The sequence below is a fragment of the Agelaius phoeniceus genome, chromosome 3, assembly GCF_051311805.1.
Source record: "Agelaius phoeniceus isolate bAgePho1 chromosome 3, bAgePho1.hap1, whole genome shotgun sequence".
In the NCBI taxonomy this organism is placed as follows: Eukaryota; Metazoa; Chordata; class Aves; order Passeriformes; family Icteridae; genus Agelaius; species Agelaius phoeniceus.
In genome coordinates, this window is record NC_135267.1 from 25,751,006 (window position 1) to 25,770,658 (window position 19,653).

Genomic DNA, 19,653 nt, shown 5'->3' on the forward strand with positions numbered 1-19,653 from the left:
AGGAGATGGTGTTGATCAAAGGTGTGGGAGATGGGAAAAGCAGTGCCCTTTTGCTCTCTGTGCACCTCAAATTCCTTTCAGCACCTCTTCACTACAATGGTTCCCCTGAAACACCTTGCACACATGTGCCTTTCCCTTTCCCACAATCTCTCTGACCCCTTTTTGCCCAAGCTTCACCACAGAGAGTCCTCTGACTCTCCTTCAGGTCTTCTACTACCCTTACCATTATTCCTAGTCTTCTATTTCATTTTAGCACTGGCATCAAACTGCATTTTATTACTCTGTGAAGGGCTGTGTCTGGTTAGGTAAAACCAGTTATTTGCACTGCCTGAGAAGAAATACTCTGCAAATAATTAGTTCTTCGTGATTTTCAATCCAGATGGTTCTGCACTGAGTCTAGGGCTCAGGGCTCAGTGTGGTCCTCAGTCAAAGGCAATTTTTGCTTCAGACAGAAAGTGAAAATTCAGCACAGCTTCCATGTGAACCTATAAATCAGCCCAGGTTTAGAGAGGAGCCTTATGGACCATTAAATCCACTAGGCTGCTGATCTAGATAAATGTATAATTTTATAGCACTTTCAAACAAGATGAGGTTTGTCTGTTTTGCCTATGATCCACTTGCACAGCTTCAGCAGTAACATAAAGTCCCAAACTCATGAAAGCTGTCGCTGAAGGAATGGCCTGATGCCAGCTTATACCATCTGAGACGAGCTCTGTCCAGTACATATAATAGCAATTAGAGTGCGGGGTGCGCCGTACATCTGACAAACTGAGCCATGGCATAATCAATAAACTTAATTACCTATCACAGCCTGCCCACAGAGTATACAATTTTAATTCAATTATAACTCCCAAAAAAATGATACATAGCAGAGCAGATATATTTATCACTGAGGTCTAAATCAGCTGTGCGTGTCAAGGCTGACACTTAAAAATGAAGACGTTTATAGTTTCTGGAGCCCAAAGAAACCCACATTAAAAAGCACATTCTTCTCAAAATAACTAAAAATTATGTGTCACTGATGGAGGATTCTTTGCCCAGAAAATGAGTCCAGAACCACAATAAGCAGCACATTGCCTCCCCAGAGCCCTGAGCATAAAAATTAGAGAGGGGAGGAATCACAGGATCATCTCCAATGAAGCAGCCAACAGATTCCTCTCTGCCTCCACTGCCCTGGCATCTAAGATGAAGCAAGGCAGGAAGATGCTTTCTGGTCCAGTGGGGACAGAAACAGTCCCCAGCCTGCCTAGCACAGCATTAAAACTAAGAAACCTTGGTCACAGCTGTACCAAGTGCAAAAACTTTCACATGTGTTCTCATATGAGAGTTTCTGAGTTTCAACTTTAGGGATCTCATTCATCTGTAAATCTTCCCCTGCAGATAAGACAGTTTCAACAATTGCTTCAGTTTTTAATTTTACTGTAGCCTTTTCTGTGAAGTGTGATTTAGGCTGTCCCTTTTCTTTCTCTGTCTTTCTCTCATCAACATCAGGAAGAGCTTTTGCTGCTTTCCACATGACTCTGTGAGTAGAAGGGTTGGGATAGGTACTCTTGCTCCAAATATGTCTTTCCTATGACAAACACACCAGATGTTCCAACCTGAGGAGTTAAAAATGACTAGCTGGCAAGAAGCATAAAGCTAATTTCAGAAAATTTAATCAGGACCAGCAGATGGGGGATTTGCTGCACAACTTAAAATCAATGGCATCTCCTGGTCACCAAAGCAAATCCTTTGGTATTGTAGGCACCATATCCCATAATCATATTCACAAATGTATTCATGACCTGTTCATACCCTTTTGTTCTTGTGCAAGTGCTGTCCTTCAGCATAACAGCTGTTTTCCTTCCCTGGTGCTACCCCCAATATGTTTATAGGCAGCAATCAGATCCTTTGTTTTGACAGATTTAACAAGGCAAGATCCTCCTCCTCCTTCTAGGCTGCCTGTTTCCTGTAGCATGTTCCTGTGTCTGTTTCAATTGATTTTGTCTTTTGTGGATGTGGGATACCAGGTTGGCATGGATGGATTGAGGTCTGCCTTCAACACCAGTGTGGATCTTTCCCTTCCTCTTCTGTGAATTATCTGGTGCCTGAATTACTTTGACTGTTTTGGTTTTTTGCAACAGAAGTAGGTGGCTGCATTCACCATTATGTCCAGTTTGACAGAAGTCAGGCCATGCCATATCTCCAGACACTCTCCATCCCAGTCCCTGCTTAGATCCTTCCAGAAGCTGTTTGTCCAAGATTTAGTCTTGAAAGGATAAGCTAATTCCCAAATTAAAAATGTCATCTTGTTTCTTTCTTCACCCTTAGGCAAAGCTTATTTCAAAATCCATTTTGGATCTCTGGCATGGAAGTGGATATCATTTTCTGGTCTCAGTTTTTGCTGTCCAGTGCCAGTGACTGCAATGTTGGAGGCACATGAACCTCCAGCTGCCCTGGAAGGAGCCATGGCTGCCCCACAGCAGAGAGAATGCAGCAAGGCCTCTCTGACTGGCATTGTCTTTTGTTCCTAATGTCTTAAACTAAAGCCAATCTTCGTCCATGTTCTGCTCCCATAGGCTTGGTAAGACTCATGCAAACCATATTCCTGTGTCTCTCCCTGTGGAAAACTGCCTTTTTTACATGGGACAGATGTGTCTTGTCTCCTGGCCCCACTTTTGGTTTGGCTGTGGGAACTGAGGAAGTTGAGCAGCTGTTTCAGCTGAGGGCCCTGGGTAGGACTTCTGAGAAACTGTCCAGTGTGCCAGGAGACAGGACAGCCAAAGGGCCCCTGAGAAAAGAAAGCTGAGAGAGGCTTGTTCCCCACAACCTCCACCTCTTTGGGACAGAGGTGGCAAACACCTGCCCTGTCAAGTCACTGTGTAATTCGGTTTATTTGCCTTTATAAATTGACCTTCATCAAGGGAATGCACTGTACTCCTGCTATGTGTCAGCTGTGAATGAGGTTATCAAGATAGTTTGTAGGATTAAAACAAACCGTTAGGGCAAGATATAATTTTCTTCTTCCCCATTCTGTTAATTTTGAGATGTAAAGAGGTGAGAAAGGTACAGATTGTCTTATCTTCATTTGGATGAAGCCCTCAGCAGCACTAGTCATCATGGCTGTTGCAAGAAAATGGCATGCAAGAAAATGCAAGAAAATTTATTTCCCTTGAAAATCTCAATATTCTGTGATTTTGTGAAACCCTTTGCTTCTGCAGAATCTGAGCAGCCGTTAAATGAACAAAAAAAAAAAAAAGGAAAAAAAAGAAAAAGAGAAAAGGATTTACAGCCTTTTTGATTACAAATTAACCCCCAAATGTGAGCAGAGTGTAACTGATGCTGTGCAGGCTTCCTGCCGCTCTGGCAGCCTGAAACAAAGGCTTGGACTTGTACAAAATCCACTGTACTTGTCAAGGCACCAGCAGCACTATCAGGAATGCTCAGTGATAACCCTGAGCCTGCCACCATTGCAGTTTCACCTTATCAGGAGGAGTGTGAGCTGAAGAGGAGCCAGAGTCCTGTGGCAGAGAAGGAGTCCTTGCAGGGAAGGGAGGGCAAAGGGAAGAAGGAGGCTGGGGTAGGTGTCTGAAGGACATTGCCACTCCTCTCTTTCCTGGCTCCCTTGGGTCTCTCTCTGTGGAGGGGGTCTCCTGGATGGTTATACCTGGTCATTGGAGGGGACCCAGGGCTAACAAAAAATTACTCTGTGGGAGCCCTGTTACTCTCCTTGCTCCTGCTTCCCATTTCTCTGACACCAGCAGGACATGGTTGCACCTCCAAGGTTAGGACAAAGAATGATATTTACAGAAAAACCTGAAGAAAGGGTTCTGAAGATGATCTGGAAGTGCACCTGGGGGCTCAGACTGAGGGCCCTCCCCATTCTCTCTTGCTCAGAACAAAGATGCTGGGTGCAGACCAAAATCTGGAAAAAGTCATGGTCCCATTTAGGTACTCTAGGAGGAGTTAAAGACAGAGCAAACAGGGAAACCCAGAGAAGGGTTTTACATTGCCTTTTCCTTCATTTGTTCAGCTTTCACATGTGGCAAGTAGTGAGGAAGGAGATGAAATCAGGGGGAAGATCTCACTGATGAGACTTGAAGAATGTGTGTGTGTAAGTCCTTCCTGGCACCACATGCTTTCCCAAGAGAGGTGCAAGGAAAGGAAATGAAAGGGGCAAGAAGTACTTTGAGCAATCTGCAGGAATTGGAGTAAAGTTGGGAAAGGGGATATGATTACTCTTATGTTTGGAAAGATTTTGTGCTTTGACAGTAGCAGAAAGACTTTTAAATAGACAATTAGAGAAGATGACAGTTTAGGAAATGCATTTTTTTCAGAAGGGTTTTGGATAGCAGGTTATATGGGAGAGAGGCTGAAGACTAAAAGAGCAGTGGTGTGGAGCTTGGGATGGCTACTCGGTGATGCTCTGAAACCAGAAGTGGCTGGAGGTGTCTCTCAGCTGACTTTGGGCATGAAGATTCAAAATATGTCCAATTGCAGAAAAATAAATGTGTTGAATGTGTGGTGGGAGAGAGAAGAGTCAGATCTACCCAGGGGCTACCAATCTGACAGCAGATGAAAATGGCTGGGAGACACTAGGCAGGTTTAAAAGAAATTATGTGAAGCGACCTGCAAATAAAACCAACCTGATACTTCTGCTTCCAGATACAATGATATATTCATGGTGATTATGATGGATGAGCAATGAATGTTCAGTTTTTATATGTTCTCTCTTGACATCTATTCTGATTTGCAAATGATAGACCAACACTCTACTGATTAGAGGATTATATGACTAACTTTCAGCAGGCAAAGAGAAATCTGTCTTTTTTCTGCTTGAGATGGAAGAAAAGTCATCAGCGCTGAAGATTTGGCATCAGGGCTCTCTGGTTTATTTTCAGCTGAATATTGAGAATTCTGCGCAATCTCAGCACAGTCCATCACATTCAGATTTTTTCATGATAGACTTAGCAAGTTTCATGGCACTGATGGAATGGAGGAGAACACAAGAATTATTAATGTCAGCAGGATTATGTAGTGCCTGTTACCTTCCTTCCGGGAATAGCAGGAAACATTGCTGACATGCAGTACCATTTTATTTATTTTTCACTACTCAGTCTGTTTCCAAATTTCATGAATCTCACTTGCTAAGGCTGAGATGAGAGGCAGGATGATCTAGGGAGTGAAGGGGAGGAATCTGTGCACAGATTTTCTGTGTAAGATGTACTTCACTGGGATGTCTTGTGTGAGTCCTCATCCCAGGTGGGACTAGCCCCTGCTGCCCCATTTGGTATATCTGCACCATGTTCTAGAAGGATATGCATAATTTAGAAATCCTCTGAAGGTCCTGAGGATAGCTCTACCTTTGCCCCAGCCTCTGCATGGCCATTACAGATTCAATAGTTACTAGTTTTCCTTTTACTTTTCCATAAAATTACTCTTAATATCATTTTGAGTATCACAGCTGTGCTGTGGGGCAAAGCTCAATAATGTTGGGAATACATGCTGGGGTCATATGGCATAAAAAACTCCTGGATGTGCCATAGGCATAGGACCATCAGCCAGAAAAGTCCCTGCTCCTGGGTAACACCTACAGTCCCAAGAGCATGGTGTGAATGAACTGGGGACAGTGAAAGTGTCCACGGGGGAATGTCTGACAGGGACTGGGGGGCAGAGCAGAAGGGGGAGCTGTCATCCTTCCCAGTCCTTCTGATAAATCAGCACCAAATATTCAACTCCTTCACAAACCCAGTGTGGTGATCAGGGTTTGTGCCATTCCTGGAGAACTAAATGTTCCAGGTAAGTGCTATTATTAGGTGTCCTGCAAGCAGAGGAGCAGAACAAGCAAGCAGCCAGCTTTGTAACCTACAGATACAGGAAGGACAGAAATGAGAGAGACTGAGAAAAAGCAATGCTCTTTCTGCAAATGAAGAAGCTGCCCTGACAAAGACAAGCACATAAAGTTGGCAGAGACACAGGATAGCAGCAAGGTTTGAGCTTTAGCTTAAGTGATCTGACAGTGGATCTGCAGAGAGCAACACTGCAGAAATAGAAATGCCTTGGGATGCCACAGAGCTGTGTCTTTTCTGCTTGGTGAGAGAGTCACACTTAGGAAATCAGAAAAGATGCACAGGCAGCAGCAAACAGGGAGTATTTATTTGCTGTTTCTTGTAACACAGGGCTGGTGCTTCCCCTGAAACAAGCAGACAGTGATCTAATTCTCACTGTGTATGTGTGATTTTTTTCATCCAGTGCATCGCTAATGCCTTGAACAGATTTTAATGACCATCATATTTAATATGTGATGATCCAGGTACAATCTGCTGTGGAAGCAGATGAGGCAGTTTCTTGGAGCCTGTTTCCAGCCTTTGTTCTCTCTGAGTTTGCTCTGTTTGGTATTTGTGTTCATCCCAAGTGTGTCAGCATGAGAACAGATGAGGATGGTGAGGCAGAGCAAGCAATTCTGCTGAGCCTTTGGGACTGGTGCTCATGCTGTGCTTTGGAGCAGTTCCTCTGATGTCCTATTCTAATTTCAGAGGCTGACAGAGCTGAACCTAACCCAGAGCCAGCTCCTCCCATGCTGCCTGTCCATCCTCAGCCTGCACTTGTCACTGTTGAGAAACTGGCCTCTGGCTGAACCATCTGGGGTCAGACTGAGCAAAGTTACTTGGGAAAAATCAGACCGAGTTAAGGTTCTAGAAACGTCTCCCTCTCGTGCAGTAGAAAGCTCAGTTCTAAGTCTGGTCCTGAATTTGGACTTAAATTTGGTCCTGAGTGGTCCCTAGATATCCCCCAGGTATATCTAGGGACCACTGAGCTGACAGACAGAGACCAGAGCTCCAGTGTAAGCTGGGGTTAATGGAGAAGTACAATTCGGCCCTGGAGGCAGACAGCCCGGCAGGTGTGCTGCCAACAGGGATAGCACATAAGGACCTGGAAAAATTCAAGAAAGGATCCCTTCCCCCAGCAAGCCTCGAAGCAGCTGCTGGCTGTTCAGCTGCTGTCCAGGCAGCAAGCCTGCAGGAGTGGGGTGAGGAGTGGAGGCTCCAGGGATGGCTCACATAGCTCAGGAGCAGGGAGTCCAGCATGCAGGGCTGCTATGGCTTGCAAATGAAAGCAGGACTGGGGAGCAGAGGTGTGAGGCTGCTGTGTGACTTATGAGCTCGCCTGCTGGCCTGACACTGCTGCTGACTGCCTGGCTGTGCCAGCCTCAGGGAAACTGGCCTTGCCACCTCCCCATGCTAGGGTCAGGGGGTACCCCAAAGAGCAGCTGTAGGAGCACAGAGCACAGTAAAAACAGCCCCTCAAAGTGTGACACTCCCTGGTCCCCAGGCTCAGGGCTGTGCACACACAGACCAAAAGCAGAGTCCCTGCACCAGAAAGCAGAGATCCCTATGTTCTTCCTGCTCTCACAAAGCTTCCCTGGTGACTGACTAAGCCTAATGGCATGAGCAATAATTGCTGCTTAATCAGGGTCGTTTTAGGAAAAATTCTGTCTAATGAGAATCCATTTTGCATGTAGCAGGTAATTAAAGTATGCTTGAACAGAAAAAAAGAGATATGAGCCTCTGAACATGGCTTTCTGGAGAGGCAGTGCAAAACAAAGGCTAAGGTGTATATTGTGCCAGATGTTTCCATCAGAACCTGAAAGGGTGAAAAATGAGCCCCTTCAGAACCCATGGCCCTGCACCTCCCTGAGATGGTGATTCTGTGCGAGAGTGCTCACGTGTGTGTGTGCAGCCACAGCAGAGAACTACACCAGAGATCAGCAGGACACCTCATGCCTCACTTGGCATGGAGCAGCAAAAGGCAGTGCAGTGACCAGGAAAACCTGCAGCCCACCATTTACATACTCCAAGGATCCCTGTGTGAATCTGAGAGGGATGAAAGAACTGTGAATTGAGGGATTATCTCACATACAGGACAAAACAGAAGGAAAAAAAGGCATTTCCAGTTTTATTATCCTTAAAATCCTATTCATTGTTGTGCCTTCCTATGCTTTCTCAGTTTTTTTTGTTGTTGTTGTTATTTTTTGTTTTTGTTTTTGTTTTGGTTTTTTTTTTCTTCATTTTCTCCCAAGTGTAGTGTGTGGGATTGGTCAAGAAATATTCTGACTTTTGGAGAGGAAAGCAAACAGCCTTTGGCACAGATCTCCAATCCTTTTGTGTACAACACGGCACCTCTGAAAAAAAAAATAGAATAAATGCTCTTTACTGACAAAAAAGGGGAAAGCTTCAGGGAAGGCAGTGGCTTAAATGATACGTACAAAAATATTCAGATTCAGAGAATACTCATCTTTGAAACCCTCTTGTCCTCTCTGATAGTGTCCTTCTAAAGCTTCCATATCTCTGGAGACAACATTTTAAACTCGCAAAAATAGACATGGAATTGAGGAATGGCTGAAATGATGTCAATCCTCTCAGCTCATACTCCTCAGCAATCCCAGAGGCTCCCACCCGCCAGCAGCAAATACCTCTTCAAGGCAGCTCATACCAGCTCTCTTAGATGTTTGTAGCTCAAGGAGATGGCCAAGATGACCAAGAGCTCTGGGAGTGGGACCTTCTCTCTACCAACCTGACAAGGCAACAAAAATGACCAGTTTAGATTACACACCAGGAGAGAGATTGATCTTGCTGAACTTTAAGAACCTGTACCATAATGATAACAGTCTGGATTCTCTTTATAGTTGATGGAGAAAAAGCCATTTCTACATGTGATTCTCTGGATCTCTTTTAGACATATTTTTTAGGATGAGATGTGCTTACGCATCAGAAGTGCCTGTTTCTCTCCATTGCCTATAAAGGAGTCAGCATGACTCGCTCAGCTGTTGACGTTTGCACTGTAGGAATCTAAATTTGGGCAGATGAATACCATTTCCAACTTTCAGTCTGCTGAAGTTAGGTAACATGAATTCTACTGTGGGCAAGTGCTAAATATTTGAATAGATGCTATTTTTCAATTCACCCTCTCCTTGCAAGACGACAACATCAGTAGGGTTATCTGTGGGAAGAGGAAGCAGAGTGTGTCATTAAAACCAGAAGACATCCAAATTCTGTACTTTTTTTCTGGCACAGATTACCATGTGAGCTGCAGCAGATTTTTTAATCCCTCTGCTTTTTAAGCTTTACCACTATTCAATTTTCAAATGTTAGTTTACAATTTAATTCCTGAATGTGCAGACAATACTTTTTAGCGCTTCACTGTTCTTGGTTTTCCTCATAACATTTTTATGTGAAATATAATTTTGTGTCCAGATTCATTACATTTTCAGTGTTTTGCCTTTCCTGCCCTTCTCTAGGAAGTGCTATGCATTTCTTTCATAAATATGAACTCTCAAGCCTGAAGAATGGCACTAGTATTTAATATCAGAGCATCACTCCTTCACATCTGCTGGCTCTGAGAGGAGTATTTCATATTTTGTCTCCCTTCTAATTTTCTTACTTCTCTTGAATCTTCAGTTCTTTGATGATGTGTAGGGTGGTATGTTCTATTCCAGAAGAAAACTTGGGAACAAATGCCTACCAGAGAAAAGGCTTTTATAATCTATTGTGTGGGGGCCACTGTGCTAGTTTGACACCTATTTCTTCTTGGCTCACAGTTTCATCTAGGAAAGATTCTTTTGCTTTGGAGACTTGGCAAGAACCATGGAGGGCAACTACTTCTTCCACAGATCCAAACACTTCCTCTTTACCCTGCATGGCAAAAATCTGCAAAAATTGTTGATTCTAAACACTGATTAAAAAATTGATGAATGAGTCTTGAAATCCACCAGAAAAAAAAAGCTTGTTGGAACATTCAGATCATTCTAAGGGTCTGTAAATTTCACACAGGGACAAACATCACTGCAAGCAGCAGCAGGATGTTCACCACCTCTGAAAAAAGGAGCAGGGAAGCACTAGCAGTTCCCCAAGGAGTTCAGAACTCCCAAGGAGCAGCAGTGACTGTCGCACAGCTGGGAAGGAACGTGAAGGGAATGCACCGAGGTGTCTTGCTGAGGTCAGAGCTGAATGGCTGGAGAGCAACTGAAGAGCTCAGGACAGCCTTTGAATGAACAGAAGTATTTTTCTAAAGAATGCACATGAAAGCCACAAACATGGAGAAAGTGTAGAACATGCACCCACAAGGACTAAATTTAAAAGATGTGCTTAGCAGGGAACACATGCATAGAATATGGATGCAGCTGATGGAAGAGTTGTTGGACTCAGTTCAAGATACCACTCACATAGCAGATGAACCATAAATTTAAGCTACACATGTCACATTCTTACCACTAAGGTTCCCTTTAGTCATGTGTGAATGCAGCTTAGCTGTTGGATCCTGGCTTGTGAGCTGACTTAGTCTCTGAGCACAGCAACAGTGGTGGGCAGGATTCAGGATGCAGAGGGATCCTCAGCTGCTCGTTACCTTTGTGAGTTATTAGCCTGTGGGCTTTTTGCAGCCCTCATCTTGGCTTTTGTTAGTCCTGGCACTCACTGCCTAATGATGTGGCATGCTGTCCTCCAGCTCCTCAGCTGCTCACTGACTGACAGGCCAGCTTCTTTAACATTTGCCTCAATATATTTTTGGGTATTAAATTAGGCTCCTTGAGCTGATTAAAAGCCTTCCAAGAGTATGTCGTTGCTAAGTCTCCAATGCACACGCACAAAGGAAATCATAAATAATAAAACCTGTTCTGGATTTCTCCAATAAGGGTGCTGGTATCTAAGTCTCTGCCCTCTGGCCAATTTTCTGTATTACTGAGCCAATTCATGTTTCCAAGAGGTACGTAAGAGTGCCAGGTTATTACTCTTCAGCAATTACTTTCTGCTTTCAAAATCTTTTAATCCAAAAACCAGTATAACTGATGAAACTGTTAGAAAAGGTAAATATTTACAGAACAAAAATCAGACCTTCTTCCTCTTCCATGCAGCACTGAAATTGTAAGAGATTCCTTGCAGCTGCTTGAAAGCAATTAAAGTTTTAGATTTGCACAATACTTTTGGAAGCTAATTTTATAAGCAGCTGCCAACAGTCCATTAATTTGAATCCGAAATGCCCTCTGAGTTAGACTAGTGCTAAAGAAAGCATTAGTTTCCATTCCAAAATGGGCTTTATCACATATTCCTGGTGCCCCTTTTCCATATCTGTTTGACTCAAGGCAATAGCAGCATAGTATTTATGTGCCAGTTATATTTTGGTAATATGCACAATATTTTACTGGGAAGATGAAAACTGAATGACCTTAAACCTTGTTAGAATGAGAAAGAAAAACAGACTTAAGCATTCATTGGAAGGATTTTTAGGGAAGTCTTGCATATCTCTTGGTAGGGAGGCTTTTTAACATTATGACTAACACTCAGATTTTGTGGATGTACAAACCAGAACGAATTTCTTTTTTTCTAATGCATCTAAATGAAATTAAAAAAATCAAACATGTTCCTCTTTCTTAAAAGTCAGATTTCAGCAGAATACTGATATTTGCCACCACTGAATCCATATTTTGGTTGCAGCTGGTGATACCACTCTGTGATGGCAGTTTCTTTCAGAGTTGAGGCTGTATGGTAGAAACACAGATGCAGAGGCATCTGTGATATGATTTAAAGGATAACCTGCTGTTGATGATGCTGTGTCTGGTGCAGGATTTGGAGGTTTCTTTGGTGGCGGGTTTTGTTGCTGATCTTACTGTCAATGACTTGTGGCAAAGAGGTAATGAAGAGCAATGGCATGAATCTAAAAGTAAGCTGGAATGCAAAATATAGGAAAAGAAACTATCACTGAGCCAACTAGCAATGGCAGTGTTTTGGTTTTTCTAAAAATATTATGCAGAGGTGAGTACTAGTACCTCTGAGCATATGGAGCTTTTCCCAAAATCCAAAATGCAACATGGGAAAAAGACAGATCTTTTAGGTAGAACAGTTGACTGATGGGCAGAATAGGCTGGAACCATCCTGCAAGACATGGCATGGTCAGTGGCATAATTTATTCATCTAAATAGAAATGGTGAAGTTAAGAAATGAAAGGCCTTAAATGCAGAAGTGAGAAATTTTGACCAAATCATGAAGAGCAGTGGGTTGTGGTCAGAGATAAGTCTGAAAAATGACCTGAACAGGAAATGTTTTAAATTACTTTCAGGGAGCTAGAACTGCCAAAATAAAAGGTAGCGAGAAATTAAGTGTTGATGGCAAAAGAAATCGAGCTTCCAGAAAAGTATTATAATGATGGAAAGGTCAAAATCTAGAGGTGGTGTGGGAAGAAAGATAACACATAGAACAAAAGGAAATGGTATCAAGTTGCCTAGGGGAGTTCTAGACTGGATATTAAGAAAATATTCTTCACAGAAAGGGTTGTCAAGCATTGGAGCAGGCTGCCCAGCAAGGTGGCTGAGTCAGTGTCCCCAGAGGTACTTAAAAGACATGTAGACATTTTAGGGACTTGGTTTACTGGTGGACTTGGCAGTGCGGGGCTAATGGTTGGATTAAATGACCTAAAAGGTCTTTTCCAACCTATATGATTCTATGATTTGTGATACTGGAAAATTTTGGGAGGAAAGCAGAGATTCATGTAGAGGAAAAACAAGCATCAGTTTATCAATCCCGAGTTTGAGAATACAGCTATGCAATACATAAGTCCAAAAGAATATTAAAGGTGTGGTTTTCATCAGATGTCTGGATTTTCAAAGCACTCCTGAAATTTCTCATCCCAAAGTAGCTAAAGGTGTGCAAGATTTGACACAGTAGGAGATGGGCCAGAAAGTCAGGTCCTTGCTGGACCCATGTAAACTGCTAGAAGTACCAGGGGACCACAACAAAATGAAGGAAAGACAGTAAAGGATTGTGTCACAAAACCCTCAAAGTGAACAGGACTTTAAGAACACATGGAAGTGAAGTCTGAAAGCAAAGGGGCAGAAGATGTAGTAATATGCTAAGGTGTTGTATTAGTCTGCCTCTAGCTAGTCACAAAACTTGTTCATGTATGAACAAGATTTCATATGTACAGAAAGTCTGTACCTAACAAAATTTTATTTTACTTTATTTTAAATTAAATTTGACCAAGATGTACCTATATAATATTCATGATGTTTCCATTTGCCTGGAACTTGCAAGCCCTTAAAAAGAAGAAAACATCTTGTATTAAATTTTCCAAACAGCCAAAATGCTGCTGCTCTTTTTTTCTTTTTTCACCCTGTGGTTTGAATTTAAATTTATGTTTCTAAATTTACATATTCAAAAACTTAATCTGAAACCTGTTTGGAATTTGGATGTCTCTTTTTATCACATTTCGTTTAATGCAGCTACTTCTCAAATTGAGGCATCACCCCTGCAGCTACTGGATGTCAAAGGACAAAAAAAAACTGCTTGAAAGAAAAACTGAAGCCACGTTTCTATTCTGCATTTGAGCTGCTGACATTTTCTAGATAACACCAAGAGATGTCAGAATACTGGCTGTTAAAGCAGTCTATGTTTGGAGCCTATTAAGCTGAAGTCTGAGAGTGAAGGGAAATGTGCAGTCTTCTGGTGGGACTGACATATACCACTGCTTACTATATTTAAATTTTATAGGGAAAAGGAGTTTTCCCCTACTTTCTTTTTTCCCCCAGGAGTTACACTTAAAATCTGGCAGGTCACCGAGTGCATGTAATTTCACTCTAATTTCTCTGTATATTCAAAGGTTACCTAATACAGCCCTTGCCCTTCTGATGAGGAAAGCCTGGCAGGAAGTCCCAGCAGAAGCCTCTTACTCTCTTATTACTGTCAGAGGTGACCACTAGCCTGTCTTCTCCTCTGGCACCAGTAATTCTGCCTCTTCAGTGCTCTCCCATTATGTTGTTTAAGGGGTCCAGATTGTCTGTTCTTGTTGTTAAAGATGTAGCTCCACCAAGGGCTGTAGAGTTGCACTGGTGTAAAGCCATCTGGAAGTAGAAGGGGGACTCTGAGTGTATTGTTCGGGTCTCTTGTTCTCCATGTAATGCCACCAGAATGATCTTGGCCTTGCCTCCTAAGCACTCTCTCATCTTCTCATGCAGTGGTGAGCATAGGGAGGAAACTGGTTTCCTGTCATCTGAATTCTCCCTGGAGCTCCTTGGCATGCCCAGGAAGTCTGTCAGAGCACCCCTCCGGAGATCACATTCCTGTTCCCCAGTCCTTGCTCCAGCTCCCCTGCCCCATGCCCAGGAAGGGATGTCTCAGCACAGACCTCTCTCCCATCCACTGCACATGGCAATGAGCCTGCAACATGCTAAGAAAAAGCATGAAGAGCTGAAGAGACCATGACTGCAAGCAGCTATTTACTTCCAGAGCCAAGCTGCTTTTCTACAAGGCCAGTCTATCGTGCTCTGCCACACTGGCAGCCTTGGAAAGGCTGCAAAGGGCTGGGTAGGGTGCATATGGCCAGGGAGGGTGCACAGGGCTGGGCAGAGCTGTGCCTGGACTGACAAGCCCAGATGGATTCCTTCCAGACCTGTCTGGGGTGTCTCTGCCTGCCTGCTAATCTTCATCTTAGGTTAAACAGACAGTTGGTGGCACTTAATCAGAGACACCATTTGTGTAGGCCTTGCACACTAATGAGACTCCTGAACTGTGTGGTGCTGGATAATGCAAATCTATCAGGTGCTTCCTTCGATTGCTCCCGGAGCCTTTTGTGCCCACCAGTTTATAGATTATCCTAAATATTGTTTCTGACTTCAAAGATATGTAAAAGCATTTGAACATCCATCACATCTGAGCAAGAACTATTACAGAACAGCTTGTCCTCCTGCATAGCAGCTGCCCAGAGATTTTCTACTGAAGCTCCTGCCTTAGCATACACTATGATTAGCTTTGATATTCCCCACTTACCTGCCTTCGCCTGCCCTTCCTCAACAGCAGCAAGGGTGGGTGCCTGCCTGCCTGGGGTTGCTACAGGGCCACAGAGACCCTTTGCCAAGCCATGGAGAACTTAGAGGAAGCAATCTGAGCAACCAGAGATGAACTAGGAAATGCACGTCTGTCTTGAAGGCTGAATCCAAGCAGAAACAGCCCAAGAAGCTGAAATCCTTTCTATATGCCCGTGTTAACAACATGTGAACTAATTTGAAGATCCTTTCACCAAATTTACTTTCCCACTGATGCTTTTCAGGAACTAATGCATCATTTCCTCAGTTTGGATCTTTATGTTGTGACTTGTAATGATGCAGGGTACAAATGGTGGGGGTAGATGATGTCTTTACCAGCCCAAATCAGTACTGTCTTTAAGAGCACCAACCCAGTCCCTGGGAAGATCTGAGAGTATTTTAAAAGTGGCTCAAGCCTTACTGCAATAGCTATAGGCCCCTGATTAGCTAGGCCAACACCAACTTAAAATTCAGCAAAATGTGCTATTTCAAGGGGAAAACACAAGAGGCTGAATGCTTCTCACCCTAAGCAATAGCCTGTGGCTCTTTCCAAGAGCCAGAAATTATCAGCTTGTATGGGTGAGCTAGCCAGGAAAAATAAGAGTCCTCATTCTCACCTCAGACTAGAATCATGAAGAAGGTACTCCACCAAACTTGCTTCACTTGCATTGCAATGCAATGAAAATGAAGTATGAGACCTGTACAGTTTTAGGGTTTTAACTTTTCTCTTAGTTTGAAGGAAAAGGACTGCTTGAAAACCCAATAGATATGCTAGAGGAAAGTGAAAAAGATGTAAACATTCCAACCAGTAATGCAGAAGAAAAAAGTATTGCTCAGAAAAATGAGGTGATATAAACCCCTAAGTTACCTTCAAGCATGTATTCGAGGACAGGTTTATGTTATTTTGCTCAGTCCATTCTTTCTTTCTTTTCTTTCTTTCTTTCTTTCTTTCTTTCTTTCTTTCTTTCTTTCTTTCTTTCTTTCTTTCTTTCTTTCTTTCTTTCTTTCTTTCTTTCTTTCTTTCTTTCTTTCTTTCTTTCTTTCTTTCTTTCTTTCTTTCTTTCTTTCTTTCTTTCTTTCTTTCTTTCTTTCTTTCTTTCTTTCTTTCTTTCTTTCTTTCTCTTTCTTTCTTTCTTTCTTTCTTTCTTTCTTTCATCTCTCTCTTTCTTTCTTTCTTTCTTGTAGAAAAGAGAATTTGAAATAAGAAAAGATAACTCCTTCTATTTCTTTCTATTCAGATTTATAAATATATATACCAGGAAATATTATTATCTTTTATATTAATATTTTGTATATGTGGGAGATGATTTTATTCAGCATTTTTAAAATCCTTAAGTATTCTGTTTATTTCAATTATTTATCATTTTGCAAAGGGAATGCAGGCACGTGGAGCTCAGAAAAAGATCAGAGTCCAGATCTCCGCAAGATTACTTTTTCTTCTTAATCCTCAGGGACCTGATTGAATTTTTCTCTGTTTATTATTATTTTATATTTTTTCTTCATATTCTATTTATTTATTTAGATTTATAAATGATACCACCGTGCTAGGGGCAACTGTCCTCTCTGAATCATTCCTCTTGTGCCTGTGACATTTGCGCAAACTTCACGTCTGCCTGATGTGTTTCAGCTCTCAGGCCACTGTAGCATTTAATTTTTTACTCACTTAGCCAAGCATCTTGAAACCAACTGCATAATATTCCATTTGACATTGAGCCTCACACATACCTTACAGTCTCTGAATTCTCTGGGCCAACAGCTGTCTTTTGAAATTATGCACAGTGGGGCTGGCATAATTGGGCCTCAGGCCTCGAGATGGGTCCCCAGGGCACTGCCACCATGCAGGGTGAACTCCTTGCAGCCAAGGAAGGGGATCACCACAGTAAGTGCTGGATTCTCTGTCCCTTGGCAGCTTTCCTTTCCTGCTGAAATGCATTCTACAGCTGAACGTGAGTTCAATGCAGGGGTAAGTGATGACATTTAAGGGTTTAAGGAGGTCAAAAGAGATGATCCAGTGGTTCCTCCCAGCCTTCGATCCATGACTCTATGAATACTGATAAGAGCAAATTTAAAAGCACCTCTGTGAAAAGGTCTCCACAGCCACTGCTTCAGGAATGCTGGGGGAGTTTTGCTGGAAGACTTTTTCAGGGCTTGGCATAACTTTGCTTTCAATGAACAAGCACAACCTCAGGGAGAATATATCTACCTGGGGCAGTGGAAAAGACATCTCTAGAAAAAGATTGCCTTAACTAAGCTGGAGGTGTGACAACTCTATTACTGATTCCAAAGTGGTGACACAAATAAATGAAATAAATTCCCCAAGCACAGTTTTTAGGAGCAAACAACCAGGAATACTGAACAGCATGGATGAATTCTGAATTATTGACTGACTAGCTGTTGACCCTCCTTTAAATTCCCACTGAGTTGCTCATTTCTACTGGCTCTGGGTTAACACTGTAACTCAAAATAATCTGCAGCTAAAAGCAAAAAAAAACCCTAAACCATCAGGACATTATGTGCAGGTGTGGTTCAGGCAAGAGAAGGAGTAGGAATCCTAGACTGCCCAGCTATGGAAAGCATGCTAAGTAAGGCAGGGAATATGCAATATCCCCAGACACCCACCAGTAGGTCTTTGAGGCAGAGCTGAACCTCACCTTGTTCAAGCCCAGAAGGAGATTCTCTGTGGAGAGGTGTGAGTCAGTATATGTCTGGCTTTTAACTTTATGCCCTTGCTGTATCTTTGCAGTCCACTGCCAAAAGCAGTGAATTACTTATGGACATGGAAAAGAGGAGCTGCCTTTTCCAATCCTTCTTGCTTGAGCAGCAGGCATCAGCAGCAATTGGCAACAACAGCAAAAAAAACTTGGAGCAACCTCACCCCATGACCAAATCCCTTCCTAAACATGTATTGTTTAGCAAGAAGATAATATTTCTAGTAATGAAACAACAAAGCAAATAGGGTTCAGTGCTCTGTAAACAGGAATGCATACAGACACATATGCACATGAGACTTGGAATAAAATTCTTTGAAAAAGCACTTCTTCCTATGCTTCCCAGTGATGGAGTGAGAATAATTACTTTTAAGAAATTGTTTTATAATGCAAAAACACTGGAAGGTATAGTTTTGACTTTACAGCATAAATTATGTTCAGGCTTTGCTTGAGTCAAAGATGCAACAGGGAGGGCTAGAAATCTGAAATTGGTGTGTTTTGGCTTTGACTCAGCTCCCAGAATGACCCAGCAACAATTCTTCTTCATTTAGCATGTTTGCATTATTTTGGCACAGAAACATCCCTAGTTCTCTGGCATGATTTAGTTAAAAATTGTTGGATCTTCACCTGCACATTTCTGCAAGGTCTGACTTGTTTCTCCTGCTGCTGCATGACACTTTCCTGACTTCTGCCTGTGTTGATGTTGCCATTTCTCTGGGGAGCCCTCAAAGACATAAGTCTGGATGACCCCAAGCTGCCCCAGGGAGCTGTAAGCCTGCAGGACTCCCATGATGCAAGTCAGCTCCTGCCATGGTTTAACCACAGCCAACAACTAAGGACTGTGCAACCTCTCACTCATTCCCCACCCCTCTGATGGGAAGGAGAGGAGAGTAGGAAAAAAAAGGTAAAACTCATGGGTTGAGATAGAGCAATTTAATAATTGAAATAATAATAATAATAATAAGAAGAAGAAGAATAAGAAGAAGAAGTGCAAGATAATAGAATTAGAGGAATAAACCCTAAGAAAACCAAATGATGCACAATTCAACTGCTCATCACCCACTGACAAATGTCCATCCCATCCCTGAGCATCTATCAGTAGAACCCAGCCAACTCCCTCCAGTTTATGTATTGAACATGATATTCCATTTTATGGAATATCCCTTTGACCAGTTTGGCTCTTCTGGCAATGCTCCCTCCCAGCTTTTTGTACACCTGCTTCATGTCAGAGCACAGGAAACTGAGTAGACCTTTTCTTAGGGTAAGAAAAACTGAGCAAAACCATCAGTGTCTTATCAACATGATTCTCCTACTAAATCCAAACGACAGCAATGTACCAGCTACTAGGAAGAAAATTAACTTTATCCCAGCCAGAGCCTGGGCAGCTCCAGACATCTCAGAAGTGCTGGCAAGACTGAATTTTGTTGCGAAAGAACATCAGTAGAGCCACAGGAGGGTCCTGGAGAGTCACTCTTTCCACTCTGCTGGGCCAGGGGTTTCAGGGGAGCAAAGGGTGGATGGCAACAATTGCAGGGAAAACCTCAGATCTTTGCTCTGCTGTTGAAAGCCATGGCCCCGCACATCCTGATTCCTCCAGCAACAGCCACCAGGCTGGCTCTCCAGGGCACTCACACTGACAAAAGCACTGCAGGAGCCTGAACTCACTCTGGTTTCACCAGCAGTCTGTTGCCATAGGCAACTGCCTATTTTGCCTATACCTAGAGCTGGCCGTGAGCAGTATGCACAGCAGGATTGCTGTGATGAGATTAGCACACTTTATTATACTATCCCTGCTCTTATCACCAACCCCAGCTCTGACAAATTCAAGATAAGGAAATTTCTCTCATGTACTTACCATGGTCTTGAACAGGACTTTAGAGAGAAGCAGTGAATGCCACAGTATTCACATTTACATGGGAAAATTTAGGGAGTCATTGCTATTTTGTTTTCAGGTCCTCTGAACCCTTTAATGTCCCAGTTCTGGTCTGGTTGCTTATCAGTTATCCCAGCTTGAGTAGCTTGAGGGTGTCCTCTGCACACTAAGATAATGTCAATATGGGACCAAGACATCATAATCCCTTCAACAGTAGCCCATAATATTTTCCATTCCAAACTACC

The 19,653-nt window shown here is 42.7% G+C and overlaps 1 long non-coding RNA gene across 1 annotated transcript; it reads right to left on the reverse strand.

Annotated features, from left to right (window-relative positions):
- Positions 1–7,919: 7,919 nt before the first annotated feature.
- On the reverse strand, positions 7,920–19,432 carry LOC143693692 (uncharacterized). The gene is made up of 5 exons (XR_013181628.1): positions 19,391–19,432; positions 17,447–17,504; positions 8,453–8,553; positions 8,246–8,327; positions 7,920–8,161 (listed from the first exon to the last, which is right to left on the reverse strand). It is a non-coding gene; the product is annotated as an uncharacterized LOC143693692 (long non-coding RNA).
- Positions 19,433–19,653: the final 221 nt, after the last annotated feature.